The sequence below is a fragment of the Pangasianodon hypophthalmus genome, chromosome 25 (assembly GCF_027358585.1).
Source record: "Pangasianodon hypophthalmus isolate fPanHyp1 chromosome 25, fPanHyp1.pri, whole genome shotgun sequence".
NCBI classification, from domain to species: domain Eukaryota; kingdom Metazoa; phylum Chordata; class Actinopteri; order Siluriformes; family Pangasiidae; genus Pangasianodon; species Pangasianodon hypophthalmus.
The window spans coordinates 14,476,579-14,495,216 of record NC_069734.1 but is presented as its reverse complement, the minus strand read 5'-3'; the positions used below and the strand labels follow the sequence as shown (position 1 = coordinate 14,495,216).

Below are 18,638 nucleotides of genomic sequence, written 5' to 3'. Positions count from 1 at the left end.
AAAACTAATTTAAAACTATTTTAATAATTAACAGATCTATCACCACAAGATAACAGAAATCAAGAACTGCTTAGCAACAGATTCATTTCTTCAGTGTCAACATTTGGGGCACAAAAGCTTGCAGCACTGTGTGTGTGTGTGTGTGTGTGTGTGTTGAGGCTGCCTGTAGCTGTGTGTGGATTGATAGCAGTTGACTGAGCATCCAGCAGAGCCTGAGCAACAGCACCAGCTGTGACCCAGTACGAGCAAGAGGGGGAGGGGGAGAGAGAGAGAGAGAGAGAGAGAGAGAGAGAAAGAGTATGAGGAAGAGTTTCTCTTTCTGATTCAGTATATGATTACTCAAGACTAAAGAGATTACTGCATTTACTACATTATATATATTTGCTACCTTTACAGAGCCTAGATAAAAAAATATGTGCAATAGTGTCTAGAATAACACTGAGATTTTGTAAATTACACAGACTCTGACAACTGATATGTTCTCTTCTTCTCAGTCCCTTTTTCTGTCACTCTCATACTCTGTGCTCTATCCTCTGCCAAAATTGCAATGAAACATAGGGACAAAGTGAATGGAACATGTGGGAACACTGGAAAATAAGGACCAAAAAAAGACATGACACAATGAAATGAAGAATGACAAGGTAAGGTAAATGTGTATGAGCCCAGTAGCAACATACAGTAACCATGGGTCATATTTTTTATCAAGCCTTTGATCCACTAATATTCAGTGACAAAAATAAAAAGACAAACAGACAGTACGCATTTAATAGAAAAGTATGCATTTACTCATCTATGCATTGTCACATCTCTGGTAATATGAAGCGTCACTACAAAAAAACTTCTACACATCTCAAAAGATGTTGACGCCATTCAGTCATGTTAGCTGCTCATCAAGATTTTTGTAAACAAAATTACAGATACACACCACACACCAACAAACATACAATTGTACTAAGCAAGACCTCACTTGCTTTGTGTCTGCCTACACAGCTGAGGGAAAGCCACATTCAGTTCACCATATTGGATATTTTTCTGTAGGCAAGACAGCGATGATCGTAATTGCATAATAACTCAAGTTACACTTATTTCATCTGTCCTTCTACTTTCTCTTTTATTCTTTCTTGTTCTACCTTCCCCCCTCTCCCTCACTTCTCTTCCAAGCGGAACAGCTGGTGAAGGCAGCTGTGTGAATGCTCAACAGGCTAAGCTGATTGTGTAATTGTGGATGTTTTATTTACACAAGAAACATTTTAGCAAATAATCAACAGAGCAGAATGCATTCCCCATTATTCATAAGTCAATCATACCTACTGGGTTATTTATTTCGATATTAGAACTTTTAGAGGGCCTCATTTCAGTAACATGTAATATCTCGATGGAATATAAAAACTGTAATATCTCAGACCACTTTTTTATGTGCATATTTTTATGCAATGAATGAATTGTATCCTGAATTGTGCAGTCAAAAGAAATCAGCAAAGGTACAGAACAGGGAATTTGCTAATTGCCTCTGAATTAGCTTACACCCCCCGAATCTGTCTCACTGTCAAGCTGCAAATGAAAATGAAAAACAGGAATGTGAAGGTATTTGAAATGCTGCTGGGTTCAGGAGTGACGATACTTATTAAAGTGCTATAATCTCTGTTGCTATGGCAATGGAGGAAGGGGTTGCTTCAGCAGAACTGCAGGGGGGGGGGGGTAACCTTGCTAATCAAGCTGTGGCTAATTAAGACTTGTTTTGTGCACTGTAATAACTGCAAGGCGTCATGGTAATCTGTAACTAAAACAAGCAATTGCTAAAACAGATAAAACATATTTATATTCCCTAATTATCACCACTGTCTTCTCTATCTGCATGCATGAAGTCTATGACAGCAACTTGATTTGCTGTAATATTTCTTGTTAGTATTGCATATTCATCTGCCAACTTGCTTGTGTTGAAAAATGATTCACAAATCATGTAAACCACTCGTGAACTTACAGACGTGTGTCAACAGACCAAAACACACCTTCCATTTGTGGGCATTTTTACACAACTTCCTCTCATATCCTCTCATATCAGAAGAACTGTCAGAACCCAGTAGGTGGCAGAATATGCACCATAAGTTGGTTTGCCAACCGTCATAAAACATTAAATTAGAAGAACTGTCGTAGCTTTAACATTGTGTGACATATTATGAGAAATCGAGTTTAGAAAAAAAAACTGATTATCTTTTATATAGTCATTTAGTCTGGGCTTACATCCAAGGGTAGAATCATACAAAACTGAGAAATCCATCCCACACACAATTCACATGCAACTGTCTGAATAGTGCCTAGGTCTGTAGTTATGTTTGAGGTCTCATGTCCAAAATTTCTCTATTAAACCCTCACTATGTGCGAGTAACTCAACTCTGAATACTGCCCAATATGTATAATAATATAATACATAAAGTGATTGCTAGTTACCAACTTCCAAATGATGTGTGTGATTCATTAGCCATTTTATCAGGTAAACCTATCACATGTACAGACTTTGTAGGTACATAAATAACCAACTGTAGCCCATCTGTTGCTATGCAACACTCACTCTACTCTCACTGTGAATGGAATAGCAGTGTTATAGCCAAGACCAAGAAAACACCATGACCCATATCAATTAACACCAAGAAAAGGCTGAAATCTTTACAGACAAAACCAAGTCCAAGAGTATGAGACCTCTAAGATCACAAAAACCTCTAAGATCACAAAAACATGCACACATCCATATCTTTTTCAAATCCAAAATATATTATAGGTCAGAACTAGAGGAGTGGGAAAGCAGATACACATCTACATTATTATTTTCGGGGTATCTTCATCTTCGTCCTGACCACATTGAAATCCTGTGCTTCAGGATTGTAGATCACGAGAAAATCGTTCCCTGATTTTGGTCTCCGCTCCCATTTTATCACTTGGTCTTGACTATCACATTCCAATATTGTCAGAGCTAGATGAGTGGGAAGGCTGATGTCCTTGAAAAATGTTTAACGCCTATATTTTTTTAAAATTTGGAGTATCACCATCTCTGTCATTGAGACTTGGTAGGGCTTAAAACTGGGAGGAGACCAAAATCAGAGTACAGTTGTCTCAAGATCTTTTCGCTGAGGTCCCAGCAACACCGCTCCACCTGAGACACTCAAATCAGTGCATGACTCACTAAGATACCCCTGTTATCTTGTCCATTCTGCACTGACCCAAATAACATATGGCCTGTTGTGGTCCTTTGATGGACAGGGTAGAGAACATCAGACAAATTATGAATAGCAACAGATGGGCTACAGCCAGTAACTATAGACCATAGTGCACCTATATACTATATAAAGGTGGTATTGAGTTATGTCAGGAGCACAAAAACATGAAAATGTGCAGTTCAGGGTACTCCAGGACCTGGATTATGAAACAATGTTTGGGAATAAAATTTGTGCATGTTTTATTTGATCCACCTGATAATTTCAAGTGTGCTACATAAAGAATGGCATATATAACGAGTCGAAATTTCAGGTTTCATTTGCGCGTTCCAGTTTGTAAGTAGGGTGCTTGAAATTACAGCAGAGAGCTGATTGCGTTTGGCTGCTCGTTCAGAGTCCATTTAATGTGCAAAATCAAAGTTGTAAAAACATCCTGCAGGCAATCAATTGATTTTTCATTTCAGATCTGTGATGTTGAAAATGTCAGCAGCTTAATTGAGCAGTTAAAGCTTAGCGTAAAGAGAGGAAAGAGAAAGAAAGATAGCACAGGGAGGAATATAAGGAAGGTTTGGGGAGGTGATATGTCAATTCTGAATATAAATTTTTTGTTTAAGGATTCAATTAGAGAATTTTGACGGGAATATTTTATATTCAACAAGGTTCTTGCCATTTGTCACTTTTGCTCATAATTATTATGAGTGTGGAAGGCATATATCCCCTTAGGGAACATGTCATGCTGTTGTTAAGATGAGGTGTAACAAGGTATCGGGAAAGAAATGACACATATAATTGTTTTGTATGGATTGATGGATGGATGGACAGATATACAAATCTACAGGAGGCCATTTTTCCAACAAGCAAAAATTAACAAAAGTTATAAAAAAAAATTAAAATGAAGGCCTTGTTCACACAGATTGTTCTCCGTGTTTTGGACTCCTGTCCATATGAATACAAAACATTTCAAAACCACCCTAAAAGTTTTTTGTTGTTGTTTTTTGTGTGAATGGAAATCTGTGCATACCCATTACTATTTTATGAATGACATTATGAATGTGCTACAGCTCTATTTATCTTGGCTGCTGACCAGGTTGTTACTATGTGTTTGCACTTTAATTTTGCTTTCTTTTATTATTACTCCCTCATGCTGCAGAGCAAGAGTGTGATATGTGCTGTACTGCCCCTGAATCATACCGCTCCAACGCTACAAACTGCACTGAGAATGGAGATTGAAAACGGAACCAGTAGTTCCACTTCTTCGTCAGTCATACAAATCCTTGTGTTTGTCTTTTTTTTTTTTTTTTTTTAAGACCTTTTTGCCAACTGCGGCCCTAACCAGCAACCCTGAGCAGTTACTGGAGATGACTAAATGAATTAACCTGCATTTCCTCTTTCATACTCGTTAGCTCTTCGTTTACGTAACAGTTTATGACATACCATCACTCCCTATTTGGCTGGCCTGTTTGTGTGAGCATTTTTGAAGTAGACAGGTTTTATTTTTTAATGAAGGCAAGAAAACTTTTTTTTTAAATATTCATGTACAGTATACATGTATACAGGGTCAAAGGTTCCTTTGTTGTTTTTTTTATTATTATTATTATTATTTTTTTTTAACCACAGATGGAATGCTGTGAATGACAGCCAGAACTAAAAAAATGATCCATGCTCTAAGACCAGTTAGGTAGCAGACGGAGCATTAGCTAGTTACCTAACTGATGCGAGTAAATACTACTGGCCACAATATATTGTGAAAGGCAGGGCGTCATGTACATGGATGTGGATGTCTGGGGTAAACAATTCATTCCAATGCTATTTACTTTAATCCTACCCAATGTCCCTTTAAAGTAAGCAGGTATGAGAGAGCATTACAGATAGTTGTGTTCTGCCAACAAAATAAAGGGCTGATGGATCTGAGAAGAGAAAGGTCTTAGCCTGGAGACACACAGTATGATAACGTTCCTCTGTTGTACTTTAATACAGCAATAAATACACTCTTATAAACAGGTACTAAAGTGTACCTTTCAATTTAGAAATGCTCGTCAGTGGGGTGGTACACCTTCTATACCTTTATTTAGAGATACAAGAGAATGTGGTGTACTTTTAAAACTCATTCAATGTTCATAACTGTAAAATCCTGTAACTGTAAGTGTTCTGTAAGATAACTAAGTGAACTATAATTCCACTGTTGTACATTTGATTTAAATTGTTTCTTCCCATGGTGTACATAGCTCAACACACATACAATCTCTCTCTTACACACATATACTCACAGTGGATTCCATCACTCACCTCACTTTAAATAATTTAAGGCAGATATCTTAAAGAAACTTTAACCCTTCTGAAATTGCTATTCAGGGTATAGGAGGATGTTTCTGCTGGACACAAACACCTATTACACAGAGACACTCATCCACACAAATGCAGGGTCAGCTTATTACTAAAGCACACGTACACATAGGTGCACAATGTAAGTGTTCTTTGTGCAGACAGGCTCTATTTAATTTTTGCTTGCCAGTTTTGTCACCTGATGAAAATGCTGAAACAGCACAAAAGGGGAAAAATGCCAAGACCAAGAAAAAACATTTGGTATGTATGTGTCTATGCTTGACCAGTAAAAAAAATAACCCAGCTAAAGTAGGCCAACCATATATTATAGACATATATCAGTACTTTTATAATGTATTTATTATATAATTTATTATATAGTGAATATGTTATATAAATGATATAATGAATGCAATACATTCATAAAACATTGTAAAAACCTTCATAATTGTTTAGCTCAACATCACCTATCAAATGGGTATGAAACTGAATGTCACTTTATTACACGAACAGTAGATGATATTCTGTATTCTATGAACAATCATTTGGCTTTAATGAAGACTGAATTTTGCACAGTTAATATGCATCAAGTTAAATTTATAAGTCCATTCGCAGCATTACTTTACTAACACTTCTGTAAACATATGGAATGTTGTTTAACCATTTTATGATATGGATGGTAAATATGCTTTGAGCAATCATTTGGCTTTAATGAAAACAACAGTGTACACTTATGGTGATAAAACATGCTATCTCTTTTGGGTACGTTAAAGGGCCTTAATACTTACCTTTCTAATTAGAGACTAAAATTGAATGGAAGTAGACTATTTCATTTTCACTGGATGTCATTTAAAAGATAAAAATAACACTCTTTTTACTCTGATTTTACACTCGTGAGGTAAAGGAACAAAATAAGGTCTTTATTTTTCTTTCAAAACGTGACAGTGACACATTCTGAAGAATATTTCATAGAAATGCAAAGGAACATGAATAATGCGAGTGAAAAAAAGCATTTAAAAAATTTACTCACACTATATATTTATATATTTCTGTAAAGCTGCTTTGTGACAATGTCCATTGTTAACAGTGCTATATAAATAAAATTGAATTGAATTGAACTATCTCTGTCCTGATTGGCTGCTGCCACCGTGTAGTCAGTCCTATTTTGTGCCTGAAGTTTGGATATGATGTTTTATATACTTGAGCCTGCATGTGATGTATGCTCTTGTCTGTTGAAGTGGGGTGACACAAACAGAACAGAACCATTAAATTAGTAATAAAAAATTAGTGCTCAACTCTTAAGCCTGTGTTTAAAGTCAGGACAATACAGTTTGAGTATTGCATTTGTGCTAAGAGTGGATCTCTGCAGGTGGGAGCAGAGACGCATTTGGACAAAATGAGTTTAAAATTAGTACTGGACTATCGGGTTTCCAATGTCACACAGCCGCCTGAGCCACATCTGCTCACTCATGACCACAAAAATAACAACATAGCAACAGTGCAAATGTTTGCACCCAACCGAATTGGCAATATGCTGGCTTTAACCTGCAACCCAGCACAAAAAAAGACTAGATTCTTGTCCTCATTTCCTTGCCCAATCTTAACTCATCACTGCCATACTCCGTCTTCCTCCCTCCTCTCTCTGTGTTAGCAGGTGTGGCAGCCATCATTTATATGCAAAAGCATGGAAAATTATTGTTATTTTCCCATTCCAAATAAACACCGCTGCCAGGCCCCTTTTGCTCTCTTTTCCATATCATACAGTATATCACAGTGATTTAAAAGCCACAGCCCACCTGTCTCCATCATTTTTTTCTCTCTGCACTCAATTTGCACAATTGCTAAAAAATAAATAAATAAATAAATAAATAAATCTAACTAGGTACATTTTATCATGGCCCTATTAACTGTTTATATTGTCCAATACCTGTACTTTATCTGAACTCTTGTCTCTGTCTGTCTGTGGTATTCAACATCTTCAGGCAACCATATTTTCCTTTTCAGCTCTCACATTAACTCTCTCTCTCTCCCTCTCAGCTACACATCGAATGATGTTCACTTTTGAGAGAGGAGACATTATGGGACTCTTCCTCTACAAACCACAATACTGCCAGGACAATCAAACAATCAGTGCCTTTCTAACTAACCATATACAGGGTTACTGGGACCATATACAAATCATGAATTCATTTGCAACTCCACTGTGCTGCCCCATGCTCCTATGTTATGCTTGCCCAGAGACCCATTTATCTCGGCTAAAAAGCGGCAACTGAAATAATTTAACTCAAATGTATGACTCAAAAAGTATAACTCAAAAACATGTGCATTAATACAGACAACAGAAAATAAGCAAGTACTTGAATCCATGTGAGGGGGTGAGTTTATGTGCAGATCTTTGGTGATGAAACGTGTTTGTGCCCTTAACAAAATGGCAAAAAGAGTCGTGGTTTTCTCTCGTCACATGTAAAGCTGTCTTGCTAGCATCTTAATTTTTGTGTTTAAATACGAGGTGACTGCATATTGTGCTAGAATTAGAGTTATATAACAGGTTTTGTGCTGCATTGTGCTGTATTACTCTCAGGTTGTATTCCTTATTCCAGAAATACTGTCTAGCTTCATATTAAAATACCTAGTAAAAATAGATTCAGATTCAACAACAGAGGCTTTTTTCTCTGGCTGTTGGACAAGTTTTAAAAAATAAAATAAAATAAAATAAAAAAAGGCCACGACTGTTATATATCAATAGCCTACTGAACCTGCTTGTCTGCCGGGCAACTGTGAAGGAAAAACTGATAGCCCGGGAATGCAAGTTTCTTGGTATGTAAGTTTCTGCTTTTGTCCACTAAACTCTGAACAAGGTTTCTGGCAGTGCAGATAACTCAACTGTAGTGTTTTTTTATCTTTACCCCATGAAAAACACTACCTTCCTTTGTCAAGTCCTGAAAAGGATGAGACCTAGAATCAATTTAAATGAAGTGTATTTATTTTGGGTGATAATTTGGCTTGAGGGAACACTATGCTAATCTACTTTAATTGCCAGATGAGATAAACATGACGTATTCACAGGAGCATATAGAGGAATTTCTTGGATGTGTCGTTAGCAGTGCTGTACGTTTTTCTCTGGTGTTGATTAAAGTACAGCTATAGGAGACTTTACAACATCTCTGTAGTGCTGTGGACATTAGTGAGTTTTAATGGAGTAATGATCTTGATATCAGTCAGACATCTTGCAGGTGCTACTGTAGTGATCCTACATTAATTAATTAAATAACAAACTCTCAACTGTGTGTCGTCTCTTCTGTGTCTTTATGGCGAACGAGATTCAGATACACACTGTAAAAACAGATTCCACAAGGTTTACATACAGCTTTTGTTTACATACTTCTAATTTATAAATATGTACAATTCAATATTTTTTTCTCTTTATGCTTTTCTCCATTCTTTTTTCTTACCTGAATCCAGTTACAATAAAACACAATAACAGAAACAGGCAGTCTTGTAACCAAAAAGGTTGCATACTGTTGTACCAACATTTATAGAAATTATAAGTTGTTTTTAGTTGTTTAAGTTATTAGTTGTTTCCTTTTTTCACCCATTCACATTCAATAATCAACAGTTTGAATATTGCTAAAATAACTTGTAATCATTACGTTTTAACCATCCAACATTCAGAAGCTTGTACTTTGCTATAGGAATACTTTTACTCTTCAATCAGTCGTGTTTGACATTCATAAGTTTGTATGTCACTGCAGTAGCATTATTACTTTTTAACCGATCAAATCTGACATTCGCGTACTGGTTTGGTTTTGTTTTGTTGTTGTTGTTTTTTAATCAGACGCAATGCTCCGAGTGCCTCATGCTAACCGTGGAGGGTTATGTGATTAGTCATTCCCTCTCCCGTGACAACAAGCACATTTAGGTTAGGTTCAACTTTATTGTTATTGTCAGAGTACGAGTACAGAGAAATGAAATACAGTTAGCATCCAACCAGTAGTGCAAATAGCAAATAATTTAACTACATGAATCTTCATGTTTTGTGCATTTTTACCTGTAAAGGGAGATAATTAAATAACAAACTCTCAACTGTGTGCTGTCTCTTCTGTGTCTTTATCGCGAATGAGAAGAGACACAGCGCGAGCGCCCCCTCACCCAAAACAGACATGCGCAATCGATCATCTCTGAATCCAGGATGTGAGCCAAGACCCAAAGAGAACAGTTCAACTTTTACAAGTGCAAAAACGATGCTTTGATAAAGACTGGTTGTTCCTAACCTGAAATCTTCCCCTTAACACACACATTTTCTTTCAAGATTCATTTAGGTATATAGTTATTTTAAACAGTAATTTAGATACTTTTATATATTTACCTGTTTAACCAGTTACAAGTTCAGACAATGTGGCATTAATTAATGTGCAGAAAGCATACTCTGTCATAAAGATGCTGTGCCTGAGTAGAAAATCTCTCAAACGGCTATTTCTTCTTAGATGGGCTAATAATGCGGAGTGGATGCCACTTTTGGCTTTGAATGACTAAGTCAGTTAATTTATTCTGTATGTGATATTATTCTGCATCCATTGGACAGAAAACTCAAGCATTTTTACTCCAAAACCCATGCTGAGTGCAGTTTTGTTTTGGACATGCAAGAGACTTAGATAAAAGTCTTCTCAATGTTGTTTACCATCTGTGACATATAGTAGATTCCTACTGAGCAGATAAATTAGTGTTTAGACAAAATTCCAGAGACTTGCTGACTCTTCCAGAAGTGACCTAGTTAAACAGTAACCCTTGGATAAATTTTGGAGTGGGTTGGAGGTTCCTTCTAAGTCTTCTATAAGGTGTAATATATGATCTATGAATAACCTTAAAATGGATGAGTTGATTTTTCGACATTAGACCAAACAGTATCCCACTCTGCCAGAACATTTTTTAAGAAAAAAAAATTTATATATTGTGTGGAAAATGTCACTCTGGTAGCCGCTACATGAAATGTAAGGAAGAAGAGGATCAAAAGCATGCTCTAGAAAAAAAAAGCATGCTCTAGAACATATTATATTACTATTGACTGCCCTTCGCTTATTGGTCTTATTTAGCATTATGTTCCTGATTAAAACCATTTAAATGGTTTTCAGACATATTTTCTTGATTTACTAAAGGGTTATGTTTGGTTAAAAAAAAAAAAAAAAAAAAAGCAAATGTTCTTACTAACAGATAACAGATGGGTCATTGACAAAAAAGGACTTTGAAGGGGCAAATAAAAAAAATCAAGCATACAGTAGATTTGGCAATTGTTAAATTTGGAATGATGTTTACACATATATTTATATAGCACTTTTTTTCATCAACATTAAATGGTCATGATTTTAAAAATGATCATGCACTATAATAAATAATATATTTCCTTAATAAGCTTAAAATTTTGACAAAGTATTGCACATACTGTATCAGTTATTAATAACTTTTGGTTTTAATTATAATACAGTTATTGCGATTTATTGGTTACACCACATTATAGGTGGTCATACCAAACGATGAGAACACCATGCATGGTTAAAAAAGATCAATACACAGTAACTTCCATACAACAACAGAATAAACCAACAGAATTCTGAGTCACTGTAAATAATTTACACATATAATTGCCACTTTTCACTCAATTTAGATGTAGAGCACCTGCAGGTCTGTCCATATGTGGCAGAATTACAAAAAGCTAGCTAATTAGCATCAGACATCACAGCCGCAAAATGGCCAGGGTAATAATATCTCAATCGAAAAAAATAAACACTTCTTTTTGTTCATAAAGAAAATATATTTGTCATGGTAATAACACCAACCTTGTTCATGAAAAACGTGCTTTGCATTTCTGCGATTTGTCCTCAGTCAAGCCGTGAGAACTTGCTGGGGCACATAAAGTGGGCAGGGGAATTTAGACAAATATGAAGAGAAATTAAGCTGTCAGACAAATTTAATTAAGTTACCAGAAATTAAATTGTGTTCTTTATTATATAATCAAAGATTTTAAGCTCAGATTACTCATGCTGGTGTGTTCAAACAATACTTATCATTCGTTTGTCATCAGAACTCAATAAAATAATATCGAACAATATCAAGGACCTTGACTTTTTATCTCAAAACAATACATATATTTATGTATTGGCTAAAGGTTTTCAGAGTTCGTTTTTAGAGTGTACAAGTTATAGTCTTGCTGACCTGCTACTCATGAAGCATGTGGTCATAAGCCCTATAAGAAGTATGTATAATAAAGCCCAAAAAAAATAGTTTTTGTATTAAAATGAGGTGTATGTACTATGAGTTTGTAGTATTGTGATAACCATGCAAACATTGTGAAGACACTCCCAGGTGATTTATACCGAGAACACTTATCCCATGTACAAATAGTACTCAGATCAATGTCACACCAAAGACACAAAAGGCAACCCCACTAAGCTTTGGTTTACAGAGTGCTAGATTGTAGCGTAGAGGCTCCCAGGCATACTGCGATGTCCTACTGAATGTTGTCAGGAAATTTTTATATGCTTGGTAGCATTTTATTTTTACCACAGAAACAAAAATGATAATTGGAGGGTACTCCTGTCACAGAAGCATTTCCTGCTGAAATTAGCTGGATCAATAAGAATGATGTTTATTGCAGTGTAGTTTAGTACAGTAGTTTATTACTGTAGTTTTGACAACTTACAGTAAGATAATGGTGCTATTGGCAATATTCAGAAATCTTGCTAATCTAGAATTTAGCATTTTACATTAGAATATCTGTTTTTTACCAGGCAACCTTGTGGTCCTGATGAAATTATGAACCACTGGTGTTACATCATTGCTTCAGATTCTGTCTGTCTGTCTGTCTGTCTGTCTGTATATGTCTCGCTCTCTCTCTCTCTCTCTCTCTCTCTCTCTCAAAGTTAAGGCTTTGCTGAAGCCAGTGAGGGGACTTGGTGAATTGGAACATGAAAGAGCCTGACTGTTAGAGGACATTAGTGTCAGCTGCTGAAACCCAGCAACCTCCTGGCCGCTGATTAGAGTACCAATTCAATTATAGAGCAGAGTGGATGGAATACTACCTGCCTGCTCAATATGATAGTAAGCACACACAGACACAGACATTCATTCAGCCAGAATGTGTGACTTCACATGTATGTATGTATGTATGTATGTATGTTTCCATATGCACCACATTCACATATGTTCACACAGTTGCAAAGTCATACATTCATTAGCAATTCTGAAGTATGCAGGTAAGATAATGCTGCATCCAGAAAGGTGAGTCTTAGGCACAATCTGTTTTTTTCTGAGTCCGTCTTTAGTGCAACCATGTGAGATTATCCACAACTACAGGAAATGCGATATAAAGTTGAAGAAGCAGGAGAAACAGAGCGAGAGCAGAGGATAAAATCAGGCAGGTCCACAGTAAGAGAGGTCACAGCAGAAGCATGTCAGGATCTGGCATCATTTCAAGAGGCTGGGGTTCAGAGTACTCTAGGAAACTAGAGTATTCTGGGTAAACCCACACAGACATGGCAAGAACACATGAAACTCCACATAGACAGTGACCAGACATCAGGATAGAACCAGGGACCCTGGAGCTGTGAAAATCCTGTACGTTCTTAAAAAAGCTAGATCTAGAGATGGAGAAAGAGACAGTAACCTTAGCTTAGGCTTGAACTGGGGACCCTGGAGCTGTGAGGTGGCACAACCATGCTGCCTTGTTTTATATCTGGCACTGAACTCACACATCCAGTAGGACGACCTGTACACATTCAGCAGTGCAATGCATAAAATCATGCAAATACAGACCGAGAGCTTCAGTTACATCAAACTTTTATATCAAACAGTTACATCAGAGCTTCTGTTCACATCAAACATCAGAATGAGGAAAGAACAAGATCTCACTGAATTTGACCGTGGCATGGTTGTATTTCAGACACTGCTGATCTTCTGGGATTTTACCAACGGTCTCTAGTGTTTACACAGAATGGTGTGAAAAAAAATCAGAAATGCCTTATTAATGAAAAAGGTCAGAAGACAATGGACAGACTATGGTAACTCAAATATCCAATCTTTACAACTATGCTGAGCAGAAAGCATTTCATGTATGTGGTGTTTTTCGCAAAAAGTGTGTTACACAAGAAGAAAGAAGAAATTTTCAGTAAAATGGGTTTTGAGTTTAGCACCAACTGCTTCTACAAAATACAACTTAACTTTTTATTTATTTATTTATTTGGAGAAATATCAATGTGCAATAAGTTGAGATTTTGTGTTCTTATAAAATGAGCTACATAGACTGCATACATACACTCAAATTTCACAGTATACACATTTCGATAGGCTCATAGTAGAGAGACTCTACAGAATAATTATCTCTTAATCAAAATCAAAGCTACAGAGAAGGCAAAAAGATACTGACATCTGTGGACACAATGGTTATATACAAATTTACCTGATTCTGTTTTACATTTGAGTAGAAGAATAAGATAGTTATAGTTATTATAGTTAGTTAATATAGTTATAGTTATTTAGTAAAAAATATAGGTAGAGAGGTGATCCTCATTAGATCCCACATGAGATACACTGTGTTAAAAAGCATAGGCTATAACCTGTGGACAAGGAGATTACATTAATAACATGAAATGTTAATGAATATTTAACAGCTTGCCTGGTTAAGTCAGAAGGAGGGAAGGGAGAAGGGCTTTTCTGTAAAGGTTTGTGTATGTGTGGGGGAAGCTCTATGCATGAAGTTAGCAAAGCTGTCATCCTCTAAATCTCTCTCTTTCTAGGTCTAAAGCTGTAAAAAAAAATCTCTCTCTCTCTCTCTCTCTCTCTCTCAATCTCTCTCCTCTCAGATGTCAGATCAATAATCTGATAGTCTGTCATTCACACATTATCATCTCAACTTATTTTCTTCACACAGCACATGAATGAAATGAATTTTCATATAATGAAAAAGAACAGATTAATTAACTGGAGGCAACTAAAAATATTTTATTTTGACAGTTACACTATCATAGAAACTATGGAAATATTCAATGTTAATATTTTTAACTAGAAGTGACTGAGCTGAGCTTCACTGAATGGTCAGTGGGATAAATCAGCAGATTAAGCATCAAATAAGAGTAAAATACTTATGACTGGGACACAAATAAGATTAATACAACCCAAAGCACTGTGAGTAACCCCAATTCCTGCATATTTGTAGATTTCATAGGATCACAACAAGATTTGAACCTGAGATATCTCTGAACCTGCGATCTCACAGAATTCCTCATGAACAAACATGACTGCCGATCAAAACACACATGGGAGATGATACTTCAGTTCAGCTATCATTGGTTATTGGTCTTTCATGCATGACGTAGTGTTCTGCATTTAACATTTATGATTTTACATCTGGGCAGCCAGGACAGAAAGTAGATTGGAGAGATTAAGATTGGATTTCACACACCCCACAGCACAGGATAATTTAGAAAGATAATCATTTAATACATATTAAATCGAAAGGGGTGAATATACCATATATATTGTATATAAATATACTATATATGCCTCAATATCATCTAGTGTGGCCCAGGAATTGGGCAGCTGATGTGTTCCTCTCTGCATCCCTCCCTTAGCACTGTTACCTAGTGAAAAGGAACTGAAAAAAAGGACAGAAATAAAAAGGCACGTATGAGGAAAGGGGATGGGAATAGAAATACTGAGAAGCACTGCTTAAGCCACCTTTATACGGTGAGAAGGATGACAAAGACAGAGCATGGTATGAGGAGGATGAAAGAAATTCATGTGTAAGGAAAACATTTTATACAGAAACAGAGCGAGAGAGAGAGAGAGTGGGGGGGAAAGAGAGAATTGAATTTTCAAAGACCTTTATTACAAACATTGTCACTTCATTAAAAAACAAATTAATATGACAAAAAAAATAAAATCAAGGATAAAATATATATGAAAAAACATATCATCTTAAAAGGTATACACACTGTAACCTATTAACTTCACACAAAGTTATAACACCAAATCAAATAACAAGAAAAGAGAGAAAGCGAGAGAGGGAGATAGACAAAGAGAGATACACAGAGAAAGAGAACAAGAGAGACAGAAAGAGAAAAAACAGAGAGAGAGAGAGAGAGAGACAGATGAGAAAGGAAGAGGTATAAGAGCAAAAAATCAGAAGGAGCCAACAGCATGCTAAATTTGTGTATATTAATACAGTGGCTCATGCTGCAAAAAGCAATGGCCCAGATTGATTAGCTGGGCAGAATATGACCTAAAATTCTTTCTCCACACCAGATACAGCCCTAAAAACCCCTGGCACACCTTGGATACCCTTAATAAATACCCTTATTCATGAATATGATGAGAGATTAAGAGAGAGAGAGAATGAGTAGGAGGCATCTGCATACATGAATGATGATTAGATACAGGGCATGTAGCGAAGGCACAGTGCTTTGTGATGCTACTGCTTCCCTCATCTCTCTCTCTCTCTCTCTGTGTATGTGTCTATTCAATTTGCTCTTATTTGTCTTTTTGTGTCTTCCGTTTGTTTCTTATTTTCATTTTTTTTTATTCCCTCTTTTTTCTTTCTTTCTAGATCTGTCTGTTTTTAGAACCTACATTCCCTGATTTTCTCGGGTTCACAGTAATGTTCTTGATTACTGTAATGAAAGATAACTGTAACCTACTGCAGTAAGACATATGATGGGGCGGTAAGGTGGTGCAGTGAATTGCAACCACACAGCTCCAATGTACCCTGGTTCTATTCTGAGCTTGAGTTACTGTTTGTGAGGAGTTTTACATGTTCTCACTGAGTCTTTGAGGATTTCTTCCTGGATCTCTGGTTTCCTCCCATTATGCAAAAACATTAAAGTTGACACCAAATTGCCTTTTGGTGGTTCTCACCCAGGCCTCGTTTACACCTGGCATTAACACGTGTCCTGGGTGATCGGCTCACAAGAGGGCAGCTGAAACACAGCCATTCACACCTGCCATTATGGATGCACCTTTAGTAACCACTTGTGATCAGATTTCATACATTGTTTCTGCTGGAGAAAGGCTGTCACACACAATTGTTACATTAGTCTTACGCGCCATTTATTTTCAGGCAGAAATGTTCAGTGAATGAAATTTCATGCACCTTTACAGGCTGTATTGAAATTTTTAATTGTGTGCTCTTTTGCTGCGTTAATTTCCAGGTAGAAGTGTCCCGCGAATCCCAACTCATGTACCTGTATGGACTGTTTCAAACATTTTAATCGTCTGGTCTGTTAAGGAAACTTATAAATGAATGAGAGATGAGACAACGAGTGAAGCTATGAAAAGCAGATGCGTTCATCTCTGCTATTATAGCATCATCTTTATCCATTAGCCTAGTGGCAGAGAGCTCTAATCTTCAGCATGATTTCCAAACAGTCTGACAATGATTACATGTTCTCTAGCTCGGGCAATGATGCAGTCCATTAGTTGGTCCTTTGTTGCTGTCAGAGATGCATTGAGGGACATTCGCATTCACACTACAAATGTTATGCGGTCATATGTGTCCAAGACCACCTCTGAATATGGTTTAATGATCGGTTCATAATGCATTTTATTTGAGACAGGGAAGTAGTAGCTCAGTGGTTAAGATGTTGGACTTCAAATCCCAGCACCACCAAGCTGCTACTGCTGGGCCCTTGAGCAAGGCCCTTAACCCTCAGCTGCTCAGTTGTATAAATGAGATAATTGTAAGTCACTCTGGAGAGAATGTAAATGAGATGCATTTGACCCCATTCACACCTGTACTGACCACTTATGATTCAGTTATCTAGGGTGCATGTTAATGCCAGGTATGAATGGGGCCCCAGTGTTCCTGTGCTAGGATCTGGATATATTACCCCCACTGAACCCCACCAATCTAACACACACCTATCCCTTCTCTCTAGGAACCAATTGTGAGTTTGTTAGTCTGAATAGTACAAGCAGTTTCATTACTGGAACTGGAACCCCAAAGAACACCTCAGTGCATTCCCCATGCCATGCAAATAGCTAGCTGGAGCTTACATGGCAGAAAGAAACTGACAGTAAAAACATCTCAGCCAGTTCAGTATATACTGAATATAAACCTCAAATGGGCTGCCTAATTGTAGATAAAATGTATTTCTGTCCCAGTTTAATTATTATTGCTGTGAACATCAACAAACTGAACAAAACATTCTTATTTCTTAGAAGCAGTTTCAATGTCCACAATCACTATACGTTTAATTCTGGCAAATCTGCTGCAGTCAGCTAACATTGTTAGTTTGCTATGAACCAACATTTAGAAATAACCTCAGATGATCTGCGCTTCAGGCAGAATGCATTTATTTATTTTTTTTAGTAATTATAAATTAACCTGTCACCTGTCTCACTTGGACAATTAACTGATGCATTATTCTACACAGTCAACGAATCATTTTATCTATCTAACTATCCATGTATCTATTTATCAATCTAGCTAGCTAGGTGTCTGCCTGTCTGTCTGTCTATCTATCTATCTGCAGTCCCCTCCAAAAGTATTGGAACAGCAAGACCAATTCTTTTGTTTTTGCTATACACTGCTATACATTTGGGTTTGAGATCAAAATATGAATATGAGACAATAGATCAGAATTTCAGCTTTCATTCCCTGATATATACATTGGGATGTGTTAAACAACTTGGAACATGGCACCTTTTATTTGAACCCACCTACTTTTCAAGTGATCAAAAATATTTTAACATATGACTGAAAGGTGTTTCTTGTTGCCCAGGTGTGCCCTGTAAGATTGATTGTTCAAACGATCAATATCTCTAAATGTCTACTCGTGGGTTGAGCCCTGGGTTTCGACTGCATTTGTTGTTAAAAAAAGATAAACCAGCAAGAAGGGCAGAGAGCTGTCTATGGGAGAAAATCAAGCCATTTTGATGCTGAGAAACAAGGGAAAATTGATCAGAGCCATTGCACAAGCAATGGGCATAGCCAGTACAACAATTTGGAATGTCTTGAAAAAGAAAGCCACCATTGGTTAACTAACAACCAGACATCGAAACTGGTTGGCCTAGGAAAACAACAGCTGTTGATGACAGAAACATTGTGAGAGTTGTGAAGAA

The 18,638-nt window shown here is 36.8% G+C and overlaps 1 protein-coding gene across 6 annotated transcripts in view; it reads right to left on the bottom strand.

The window, feature by feature from the left end:
* Positions 1–18,638, bottom strand: part of il1rapl1b (interleukin 1 receptor accessory protein-like 1b) — a 350,185-nt gene that overhangs the window by 214,983 nt on the left and 116,564 nt on the right. Inside the window, exon 1 of one of the 6 annotated variants that reach the window (XM_034299843.2) lies at positions 9,580–12,103. The exons of the other annotated variants lie outside the window; for them this stretch is intronic. The gene's annotated coding sequence lies outside the window, so the exon portion shown is untranslated. Of the gene's footprint in view, positions 1–9,579; positions 12,104–18,638 lie in introns of those variants that run through there. 6 annotated transcript variants of the gene reach the window in all.